This window comes from Alosa alosa, chromosome 1 (assembly GCF_017589495.1).
Source record: "Alosa alosa isolate M-15738 ecotype Scorff River chromosome 1, AALO_Geno_1.1, whole genome shotgun sequence".
NCBI classification, from domain to species: Eukaryota; Metazoa; Chordata; class Actinopteri; order Clupeiformes; family Clupeidae; genus Alosa; species Alosa alosa.
The window spans coordinates 6,241,700-6,254,433 of record NC_063189.1 but is presented as its reverse complement, the minus strand read 5'-3'; the positions used below and the strand labels follow the sequence as shown (position 1 = coordinate 6,254,433).

The 12,734-nt window shown below is 39.2% G+C and overlaps 1 protein-coding gene across 2 annotated transcripts in view; it reads left to right on the top strand.

Moving 5' to 3' along the window:
* The first annotated feature begins 3,417 nt into the window (after positions 1-3,417).
* Positions 3,418-12,734, top strand: part of gne (glucosamine (UDP-N-acetyl)-2-epimerase/N-acetylmannosamine kinase) — a 28,396-nt gene continuing 19,079 nt past the window's right edge. For both annotated transcript variants that reach the window (XM_048247345.1, XM_048247353.1), the window contains exon 1: positions 3,418-3,605. The gene's annotated coding sequence lies outside the window, so the exon portion shown is untranslated. The remainder of the gene's footprint in view (positions 3,606-12,734) is intronic.

Below are 12,734 nucleotides of genomic sequence, written 5' to 3'. Positions count from 1 at the left end.
TCTTTATCTTTATTGCTTCTTTGATCAGAGTTTGTTTGGTCACGTAAAGAATATTTTATGCCAACAATGTATTTTTTTTCTGGAGCAGCAGAAAATACAGGCAAGTCAGTACTGACTTGCAGAGTGGATACCATAAAGATGCATTGCATTTGTTTCTTTGACTGAATCTGACTCAGCTAAATCATGTACCAATTCAAACAGTCATGTTCTGCCTGAGCCTCTCCAGTTAGTTCTTACTGGAAAAAGTAAACATTTCATATCTGTGTTCTTGTGAGTTGCTGTGGGTTATAAATTGATCTTTTTCTAGTAAAATGCAAACTAGATAATACTTATTTCTTGTCCATTGTTTAGGCAAACAGAAATCCCATCCGGTGTTAATGTAAACATTTTTGTATTTTTGAGATGTTTTACTGTTTTTTTTTTATATGCACTTTCACAGATGGCTCCTTTCTGCATTTCTCGTTTGTCTCCTTTAGCTGGTTTTGCTAGTAGTAGCATATTCCCAGAAAGCAGTTTTATTCCATGAATATCAAGTCTACTGGAAGATTCAATAAAAAAAAAAAACTGTTTCTTTATTAATGTGTTTTGTTGTTATTCTTCTCCATTAAGCTGATGATACACAAGGCAACTTTTTGAGAGCTGAGCTTTGGTAGGGAGAGTGGGGGTTCCAGGCAGAGGGCAAGAGCTAGGATGTTTGTGAGGGGGCACAGGGTGGTTCACATCTTTCATTGAGTGATGGAAAAATATCTATCTATCTTTCATTGAGTGATGGAAAAAAGAATCCTGCAATGTTGTTGAACCCTCTCCGACCCTTCAGACAGAACCTTTGTCAACACACCCCAAATTGGGCTGGGATATTCAAGAACTGGACTAATTAAGGTTATGTCGGCTGTATTTGAACCAGCTTAAAAACCGCCAATACAGATAGACAACAGCCTACTCTTTTGTCCAACAGTAACTGACCGATACAAAAATGGACAGAGCCACTCCTTAGGACTTGAATGGAGAGAAGTGAAGTCTAGTTGAACCAGATTACTGTTTTATTTAATTTGTTTTGCGCAGCCTGAAGAATAGTTTGGTGACAAGACATAATGTAGGGGCAGCCGTGGCCTACTGGTTAGTGCTTCGGACATGTAACTGGAGGGTTGCCGGTTCGAACCCTAACCAGTAGGCACCGCTGAAGTGCCCTTGAGCAAGGCACCTAACCCCTCACTGCTCCCCTAGTGCCGCTGTTGTTGCAGGCAGCTCACTGCGCCGGAATTAGTGTGTGCTTCACCTTTTGTTTCTAACCCAGTCCATATCAGTATACAGTAGATAGCCAGCATGATGATTTTTCCCCTTGAAATCTGATGTGTTTTCAAAGTGTTCCTTTATTTATTTTTTAATAGTGTATAGTAAGAGTTAAGGTTTGCTCAGATAGAGAACAAGGTAGAATAAGAATTTATTGATGATGTAGGTAGTTACTATCCTGGAAGACCAGACCCATTCTGAAATATTAAGGGTCTGGCTATGAGTAATGAAAATGGCCCAACTCAAGGGGCGGCACCAAGCATGCATTTAAAAATATTACTGCACGCAATTGGATAACACTACGACCAATGTTTACTGACCGATTCCGAACGTCGACGCAATTAGATAACACCGTCCACCACCAATGTTTCCGGACATCAACGACGCAGCGCTGTCGTCATCTGTTTAGGTCGCCTCTGGCCCGTCTATATCAGATACACCGATGTGATTGGTGCAGCTCGGTTTCATGGACATAGGTAATAGTCATAGTCACTTGCTGAAGAAATTCAAATTTAGCTCTCGCGAGAACTCTGGATTTCCAGGGTAGGTAGTTACTCCATTAACCAAAATAGAATAATTGCCTTATTCTCTTACACATGATGACCATATTAGAATTTTAACATATTGTACTTGATGCCTCTGATATAAATTTTTAATTAAAATGGGGGCAGCCGTGGTCTACTGGTTAGCACTTCGGACCTCGAACCCCGACCAGTAGGCACTGCTGAAGTGCCCTTAAGGCACCTAAGCCAAAGTCCTTTTAGGCAAGTCCCTCCACTCGGTGGCCATATACCGTTTTATGGGCACTCATCGGGCACAGTCTTTGGGTCGAACTGCGTGTGCGCAAGGCTTCACGACACCAATCTTGCTCCAGCGGCGAGATCACAACACATGATTGGCACGATGTCTTCACAACACACCATATGATTGGCTCAATGTATTCACATCACACCACATGATTGGCTCAATGTATTCACATGTCAACGTTTTGCCGAGGAAGGGGTGGGATACGTGTAGACAACGGCCATATTGGCGTGACAAACTAGCCCCATGCATTTCTATGGAGTATTTTTTGAGTGCTGTGTCTCCACATTAGAAAGTCTCTGCCTAAGCTCCCCGAGCGCCGTTGTTGTTGCAGACAGCTCACTGCGCCGGGATTAGTGTGCTTCACTAAATTCACGGATTGGGATAAATGCAGTGACCAAATTTCCCTCACCAGATCAAAAGAGTATATATACTTTATACTATACTATACTTTCTGAATGATATTTCATGAATAGAGATGGTCAATATTTTCACATTTGGTATCCGCCATATTAGATTTCAAAATGGCCAACATCAGGTTTGTTTGGAAATCATGTCAATAGCTTCCTTGACCCTGAAAATTAAGTGTTAGAACTTTGGTTTACTTTTTTTTTTTATCTTGTTTAATTTTGAAGTATCAGCAATTCTATTAAGAATGGTGGCCATATTTGAATTCAAGTTGGCGGCCACTAGGGGGCCCTATGTGTTGGGGTCCATTTAAATCTTTGATCACTAAGGGTAGTATAACCAGAGAATGTAGAGGGCTCTGGTGTATAACTGTGCTAAGTTTCATGCTTTCTGCAAAAACTGAACGATTCTGGTGCTGGTCCACTGTAGGCTACTAATCAAACAAAACATTGCTTGATGTTTTCAAGTTTCTGATAGCCTATGCATCTCAAACTTTCGCGTGCGCAGCAGAACTTTCTTATGTAGGCTACACATGAGGTGACGTTCACGATTACTTTTCCGATGGAAAAAAAAGTTTTCCACCAGACCCCACGAACGCACCACCCAGGATGGGGACGTGTCTCAGTCCAAAGTTCCCGGATGTTCCTGTCCAACTCCTAACAGATCGGTTAGGTAGCTAACGTTAGCATGTACATGGATCTGGTATAGATATAGAAAGCTAGAAACCGCATTGGGCTCCAAAACGTACGTAAAGCGCCGCCATATTGGTGGGGGCAACAACAACTGAGAAACACGTCCCAAAGATTGTTAAGGCGGAGCAAGATACTTTCTATATCTATACAGGAAGTGGCTCCTGATGAAATATCTTGCACCGCAACTGTCAGTCATGCACAGCCAATCTCAGACAGAGTAGGGCGGCGACCGGCAAGTGTGTTGACCTCAGCAATATGGCGGCCGCGTTTACGTGAACTCGAACCGAATGCGGGATCTAGCTTTCTAATCTATGAGCATGGTGTCAGCTCAGCTGGTTCTGCTATTACCAACACAAGTTTAAAGAAGGATTCTTTGGTAGTCATAGATGTGCCAGGTGTGTCGCGCTTAAGGTACGTTCACTGTAACATAATGTTAGGGAATTAGCTGCAACGCATACTAGGAAAGGAAAGTAACAATGTTTATGTAAGTTGGTGATGATAACAGTGGTGCATGTGTCCAACTAACTAGCTGGCTAGCATCTCTGGTCAGTATCCTCAACGTTCAAGTAGATGTGATGTTTGTTATGTCCCGCCAGCTAATTTCGCAAGCTAAGTTACATACGGCTGTTTCCACATTAAGTGCATTATTAATGGATGGTTGTATATTCACTGTCTTACTTCATCCTCCGAGATTGTATCTCGGTAGTAGACAGTTATTGTACATAGCTCTTTAGCTAGCAAACTGTTAATAACCATGGTGTCTCGTTCAAGTGAATGAGCTGCAAAGTCAGATCACTTGTCAGAAAGCTGTCCTGTCTAGAAGCTAGAGTTGGGCTTCTTCTTGTACGGTAAACAGTCAGTTGTGCATCGTCATTCTAAAGGTGAAATGAAACGTCATTCATCAAACTGAAATATCAAGTGCAGATCGAGTTCACTGTGCATGTAAACCAGAGAGACGTTAAGTAATCAAGGATCTTTGTGTAAACTTTAGGCTAACTTTAAAGTACGTGTGCACGTAAATACGCATAATGAGAAAAACGTGCTTAAAATGTAGTTTTAAATTCCCCATAATATTGAATAAATTTAACGTTAGATGACGCTCTTACTAACAGCAACTCCATTAACTAATTGCTGATATTGACAGTCGTCCTGGATAGGAGTATCTTGGGGTAAGTGGCTTGTGTAGGGTCAGAATGGCCTGGGGCCTAGATCACAACTTCCAGGTGCCTCACAGGCTGCTCGATTATGGCAAAAAACATTATCATGATTATTTTATTCAATATTGATAGATTCAATATAGATGATTATTAAACATGATTACTAAGTGATTTTGGAATTATCATCCATTTCCAAAAGTTGCATCATTTATATTTTTAAATAGAATTTAAAATAGGCCTATAATTCAACAGGAAAAATACAGTAAAAAGATAATGCACACGACAACTCAAGACAAAAAGTGATGGTCATTTTGATACCATAGATTTAATAGAGACCCAGTCAGACCAATAGTATGAAAAATCAGGGACAGAGTTTATAAGTATAAGTATACTCTTTTGATCCCGTGAGGGAAATTTGGTCTTTGCATTTAGCCCACCTTGATAACAGGGCAGGGAATTATGTTAGAATGCTGTTTATAGATTTTAGCTCAGCATTTAATACAATAAAACCTGTATTACTACTCACTAAGTTGGAAGATCTTGGACTGAATTCATCTCTGTGTAAATGGATTTTTAACTTCCTGACTGGTAGACCCCAGGCCGTGCGGGTGGGTAGTCACATCTCTTCATCCCTTACTCTCAATGTTTTAAGTCCATTGTTGTATTCCCTCTACACTAGGGGTGTAACGGTACACAGAAGTCACGGTTCGGTTCATACCTCAGTTCGGACATCACAGTTCGGTACGAGTTCGGTACAATGGAGGGTAAAGCAAAACAAAAATGCAGAAAGCAATTTTTTTTTTATTGTGCATGTCTCAGGCTGTACCACCTAGTGTCATACAGTCTCTTCCCTGAGCTATCTGCAACAGCCTGAAGTGTGTAAGATGTAGGCTAAACAGTACAATAAGTACCCAGACTCCATCTGTAACTTGTAAACAAAATAAGACAATCAGCAATAAAACTGAAAATAGGCCTACAGCATCTCTTATTTCTGAAAGTGCAAATGACATAGAATAATGATTTTTAAAAATCCACTTAAGCAAGAACTTCGACATCTGTGTTTAGTTGTATATGGAAGGGTCTACAATTTGCCTCAATATTTTTCAGTGTGTGTACAGTAATAATCAAGCCTACTAACTGTGAACATATCACACTATTTTGCCTTATTTTAAAAAACGAAATCGCTCCTTTCATTTCATAAACAGACTACAACTAGAAGTCATGTGACTTTGCCCTTCGACATTAACTCACATAGACTGTATATAGAACAGTCTATGTTAACTCACCGTAGCATGGTTTGTTTATTAGCCTGGTTAGCATTGTCACTTTCTTTTACTGTCTATGCACTAAACACTACCAGCTCCTCATGTGAGAAGTTACAAGTTACCCCAACATAAAGGTAATTACCACACGATTTACATAGCTTTCTGTCATTACGAAATCATTTAATTTAAGCCATAGGTTTTGGCCCTATTTGTATGTGTATCAAAAGGCTGCTGAAGCGCATGGGAAGTTTTTTTTTCTCGTTTCAGTGATTGGTAGCCTACATCATCATCTGGGTGATGGCTTCGAATATGTGTAGCATATAATAAAGCAATAGCAGGTCCCAGGCACTCAAATATATAAGAGGAGAAGGAATTCTTTAAAAAGCCTTTATTGAATATGGCTTAGGTCGACCGAACATGGTCTTCTTCAGGGAAAAGTAGCAACATGAATGAGAATGCCACAGACTTATAAGTTAAGTCTCACCCACAATACAATCATTTAATTAACTCAATAAGATCTAATATAATCAATTAGCCTAATGAGTAAACAGGTCTGCAAGAAAACCACACACAGTAATCAAAAACTACACACACACAACAACACACACACACAACAATCCTAGACATGACAGAACTACATGAGATCACAAAAGAGAGCAAAACTTCTTATTACGACATCATAAAAAACACTTAAATTCTATGTCCTCGTTCAAGCCAGGATAACTTAACGCATCCAGCTGATGGATCCAAAATGTCTCGCGCTGGTTGAGTCTGTGGATCCCATCACCGCCTCTCTCCAAAGGCCTTACATGTTCTAACCCTTCTATTTTTAATAGAGAATCATCTTCATTATGAACCTGTGCAAAGTGTTGGGCCATCTGATAATCAGGGTTGCTAGTTCGAATAGCGTATTTATGTTCCGCCAAACGATCGTAGACGCCTTTTTGTGCGCCCTACATAAAACACCTTACATGTACAGGATAGACGTAAATAACAAATGTGGTGTTACAATTTATGAAATCTTTTATTTTGTAGGTTTTGTTAGATTTAAAATCCACAAATGTTTTTGAAGGAATGACATTACCACAATGGGGGCAATTCATGCATCGGTGTACACCGATGGGTCTCTTAAGCCAACTCTCCTTCTTCTCAGGGGGAAGAAAACTGTGAACTAACTGATCACGAAGGGTCGGGGCCCTCCTGTAAGAAACAAGGGGGGGTTCAGGAAAGACCTGTTTGGAGGGTAGGGTCAGAATTAACAATGGCCCAGTTATTCTGAATGATTTGTTTTATCAAGTTAGCTTCTGTATTATGTTGTATAACAAAAATATCATTAATATAATTTTAAATGACCTAAGCCATATTAAATAAAGGCTTTTTAAAGAATTCCTTCTCCTCTTATATATTTGAGTGCCTGGGACCTGCTATTGCTTTATTGGATTTTTCCTACCCCAAGAGCACCGCTTGAGGACTTGATAACTTCACCTGAGCGCCTGGTTGAACCTCTTGCGTGTGTAGCATATATTTCCACTCGCATCCCATATAGCAACTGCTGAACAACGCCGGCACGGTTTCATCTTATCCACCACTCTCTCGCCTGTACTACTGTAACTGAACTTCTCAAACTTGCGATCTTAAAGAGACCAGCGGATCCTCTAACTCTTGTGGGTCGCCACCTTAGTGCTGCTAATGACTGACTGACTCGACCGACGACTCAGACGACCTGACAAAAAAACATAGGCGCCAATCAGAGCTAAAGCGAGGCTACAGATTAGCGTTAGGTGTCGCTAAAGAACTCCCGTAACTCTCGCTACTTAACAGTAATTGCGCATGACATTAATGAACTAATTACAGTGCATGAAAATGCACTGTTCTGTTATCCGAAGTCTTATTCTTCTTCTTCTTATTATTATTATTATTATTATTATTATTATTACAGTGCATGAAAATGCACTGTACTGTTCTTCCTAGGCTTCTTCTTCTTCTTATTCGTCTTCTTCTAACGCAGTTAATGCAGCTTCAACCGTTTAACGTAGAAACCTCATTTAAACTATGTTGCATAGGTCTTACTTAGGACATGGGGGCTTTGTATTTTTCATTTTTGTAACTTTTATACTTTTTAAACTATTAATTATTAACTTTTATAAAATCCCCATAGACTTAACATTAGGCTGATGACATCACAATGGACTAATTAACTTGATTTGCTGTATCAACTTCCAGCTGCTCATCTAGGCCCCATCAAAGAATCAGTTCAACTGATTGCACCTGTATCAACTGAACTAGGCCAACTCTCTCTGTGTCTCTCCATTCTACAAGGATATAAGGCACATTTCATCCAACTTTCTATCCATTCATCCTCTTCAAACCATTCACTCATCCACCCATTAAACTATCCATCAACATCCATTAAACAATCTGCCTATCAACATCCATTCAACTTTCTGTCTATCAACATCCATTACACTATCTACATTTTTTAAACTATATACTCTGTCTCAGGCTTTAAGCATACAATATGGCTCTATTAATACTGCTGTTAAGCAATTAGAATCCTAGGCCAGGTGGCCGGGCTATATTAAACCTCATCTACCTAGTTTAGTCATTCCAACTATTAAACCTCATCTACCTAGCAAATAATTTAACCTTTTAAACTATCCACCTATTTAACTGTTCAGTCATTACAACTATATTAAACCTTATCTACCTAGTTCAGTCATTCCAACTATATTAAACCTCATCTACCTAGCAAATAATTTAACCTTTTACACTATCCACCTATTTAACTGTCTAGTCATTCCAACTATATTAAACCTCGTCTACCTAGCAAATAATTTAACCTTTTAAACTATCCACCTATCTGTTCAGTCATTCCAACTATATTAAACCTCATCTACCTAGTTCAGTCATTTCAACTATATTAAACCTCATCATGTTGGTTGCCAATTAGCACATCATCTGTTTTAACAATATATTTCACACCATATGTTTTGCATTTTCATGCACTAGTAATTCCCTGGAATTGTGTTTTCTAGTTATTATTCTTCCCACCAAATTTCTGCATCTAATTCAGCTTTAACCGTTTAACGTAGAAACTTCGTTCAAACTTTGTAACGTAGGTCTTGAAAAGGACACATGGGGAATGTATTTTTCACTTTTGTAAACGTTATACTTTTTGAGATATCAATAAAAAACAAGCTTATTTTTCCCCATAGATTTTGTATTAGCACTATGACATCACAATAGACTAATTAACTTGATTTGCACCTGTATCAACTTCCAGCTGCTCACTACTAGGACCCATCAAAGGGCCAGTTAAACTGATTGCACCTGTATCAACTGCTTTCTGCTTAACTAGGCCAACTCTCTCTGTGTCTCTCCATTCTACAAGGATATAAGGCACATTCCATCCAACTTTCTATCCATTCATCCTCTTCAAACCATTCACTCATCCACCCATTAAACTATACATCAACATCCATTAAACAATCTGCCTATCAACATCCATTCAACTTTCTGTCTATCAACATCCATTACACTATCTACATTCAACTTTTAAACTATATACTCTGTCTCAGGCTTTAAGCATACAATCTGGCGCTCTTAAGACTACTATTTCCTCTGCCCACAACTGTTTCAAAATACATGTCCTCACTACAACAATTCACTATTAAATAATTTAACTATTTAAACTACTCAACTATTTAACTGTTCAGCCATTTCAACTGTCAGTTGTTATCAACTATGACTCCTGCCAACTGTTTCCCAATAAAAGTTTGTTTGGCATTTTATGTTAATATACAGTATGTTTATATTTTCATGCACTGGTAATTTCCTCGAAATTACATTTTCTAGTTAACATTAACAATGAACATTAATGACATTAATGGCCTACTGGTTAGCGCTTTGGACTTGTAACCCGAGGGTTGCCGGTTTGTACCCCGACCAGTAGGCACGTCTGAAGTGCCCTTGAGCAAGGCACCTAACCCCTCACTGCTCCCCGAGCGCTGCTGTTGTTGCAGGCAGCTTACTGCGCCGGGATTAGTGTGTGCTTCACCTCACTGTTTGTTCACTGTGTGCTGAGTGTGTTTCACTAATTCACGGATTGGGATAAATGCAGAGACCAAATTTCCCTCACGGGATCAAAAGAGTATATATACTTATACTTATACGTCATCCGTTGCCAAACTGAATTGTGGGTCCGTTGCGTCGCGTTTCTCCCGTAGCTTGCGTTGAGAAGTTCAGCTGTTGCTGCACCGACAGACGGCACCGGCCAATCAAGCCAATCGACGGACAGCACCAACCAATCAAATTACGGTTATACTACACATTTGCATAGCTACCGTCGGGAACACCCACTGGCATGCGTTGACGGAACGCAACTGTGGGTAGAAGCCGTAATACGCTTCCGTAATCTTCAGCTAACTCCATAGACGGTAAAGTAAACACTCAGGCTTGCGGCTTCAGGTTTTGTGGCTTCTGTTACATGACATCAGCCATAGATATACATAATAAAAGCCTAAAGGAAGTAGGTAAACAAAATGCATTATTGCGTTGATATTTTATAGCCCAATGCGCTATGTATTTCAAAATTAATCGCAGCAATTAACACATTCATTTTGACAGCCCTAATTTTGAATAATGATGGATTGCTGCTCAACCAAGGGCGTAGGTTTGGTCTCAGCTTTGGTGGGGACACATCCCCAACTCCTGTTGTCACAATACCAACATTATTGTTTCAATACCAATACTAAGTGAAGAATCTCAATTTTGATACTTTTGCGATTTTTTAAAACTTGATTTGGTTTGTGTGATTTGTGAGATCATTCACATCAGTGGCAATCACAGAATTTGATTGACTTTCCACACACAAACACACATAGAAAGTGATGGTTGTCATCAGTGTTGGGCAACTTACTTCAAAATCGTAATGTATTATGTATTACTCATTACTGTCATTTCAAAGTAATTTGTTACATTATAATATGTATCTGAATTGTAAGGCATTACACTACTATTGTATTACTTTTGAGTTACTTTCACCAAAATATCTAGAAATATGAATTTGGAATTCTAAATGCAGTTTATTATGCTCAATGCAGCTCATTGCACTTCTAATGGAGGGCGATGTGGTATAACATAATGACTGAGCTTAGCCTGGTGCCACGGATGTCTATCAAATGCGTCTGTGCATAGCTCATCATCATCTTGCTTTCCCCCTTATTCTGTGATTGGTCCCCTATCTCAGGCGAAAATTTGCTCCATGGTCTCCAGGCTGCCTTAGCAGCGTGAATCAAATCGCGCGCAAGGCAGCATGGGAACACCCAGGCTAGACTGAGCTAGGCTTAAGGCTAACAACAGTAGAATGCAATAGGCACAGTGATGGCTCATGATCCAATACAAGGAACAATCATAGCCAGAATTTTGTTAAAAGCAGACCAAAGGTCAAAGTCTGGTCAATTGTGATAGAAATGCTGTAACTTTAGGCTTAGGCCTACTCATTAAAATTAACAGAGAGCCCACTACCTGTATATTGCAACCCAAAACATAGACATGTCAAGATAGGCTACACAGTGCCGCTGCTGGCAATTTTGGTGCCCTAACTGGTGAAATACAGTATTACCCTAAGTATGTCATCATATGGCCAACTATAAAGATGTAATCTGCCTGTTCTCAGGGATGAGTAGTATTTCTGAAACATGTAATATGTATTTCAAATACAAAATAGTATTTTGTCATTTGTATTTTATTGGGTTGAAGGAAATGGCTCTGTATTTTGTATCAAAATACTTTATTGGTGTGTATTTTTGTATTTTAAAAATACTGCAAAATACTATATGTGAAAAACACTAAAAAAAGTAGATACTACACACAGGTGTAATGAATAATTGGTAATTAGGCAACAATGGTTAATGTTTATCGCAGTTAGCTAATGTGAGAACAGCTGTGTTCAACGACATTCACAGCTTTTCAGTGACGACCTTTGCTGAAGCATCAGCTCTGGTCTGAAGTATAAATACTCTTTTGATCCCGTGAGGGAAATTTGGTCTCTGCATTTATCCCAATCTGTGAATTATGTTTGAATTTCCTTCCTTGTAGCATCCTTTTCTGCATTCCACAGTGGGGAGAAGTTCACCTTGTTTAATTAAATAACAATTCTATTTCCTTATTAGCTGCATACTTGAGGTTGGAGATATTAAGGCAAGTCAAGTTTCTCACATACTGTACTGGAAATTCAAGATATACAGCTTGAATAGCAAAATATACTTATGATTTTCTTATTCAGTTCTACACTGGACTTGAATTACGAAATTCGGCACAGATACACAATTATGATTTTGGCCTATTGATTATAATGTGGTTAATTGTATGTATAAGTATATTTTAATCTCTGCATTTAAGAAAATATAATCTCTGCATTTATCCCAATGCGTGAATTAGTGAAACACTCAGCACACAGTCAACACACACTAATCCCGGCGCAGTGAGCTGCCTGCATCAACAGCAGCGCGCGGGTAGCAATGAGGGGTCGGGGTTCGAACCGGCAACCCTCCGGTTACAAGTCCGAAGCGCTAACCAGTAGGCCACGGCTGCCGAATTGAAAGCTCTGTCAGTTGTTTTGGATAAGCATCAGCTAGATGACTAAATGGAAATGGAAATTCTTGAATTATTCTTAATTCTGATCACACTACATGAACTTGTATACTATTTGGCATGACAGGGGCCAAATTGTATTGTTTTTTACTGTATAGTTTATAGGCTCAATGTTTGAAAAAAGTATTTTGAGTATTTTCTAAATACAAAAATACAGTATTTTATTTTGATACATTAAAAATGAGGGTAGGCCTATTAGGTATTTTATTTTGAAATACATTCTGATGTATTTTTTTCCCATCCCTGCCTGTTCCCAGCATTAGCACAACACTTTGCTATGGTTAGCTTGTCACCTGTGACGATATATGCTAGGCATAAGTGACTGACCTATATGGGTGCGTTTGGAGATGCCTGATGGAATCAGACGTTGTTGCCACACACCTTGCATGTAGCTGTTCGCTTATTTCCTCTGTGCACGAAGTTATTGTAACCCGAAAGTAATGATAAAAGGCACAACTCGGGAG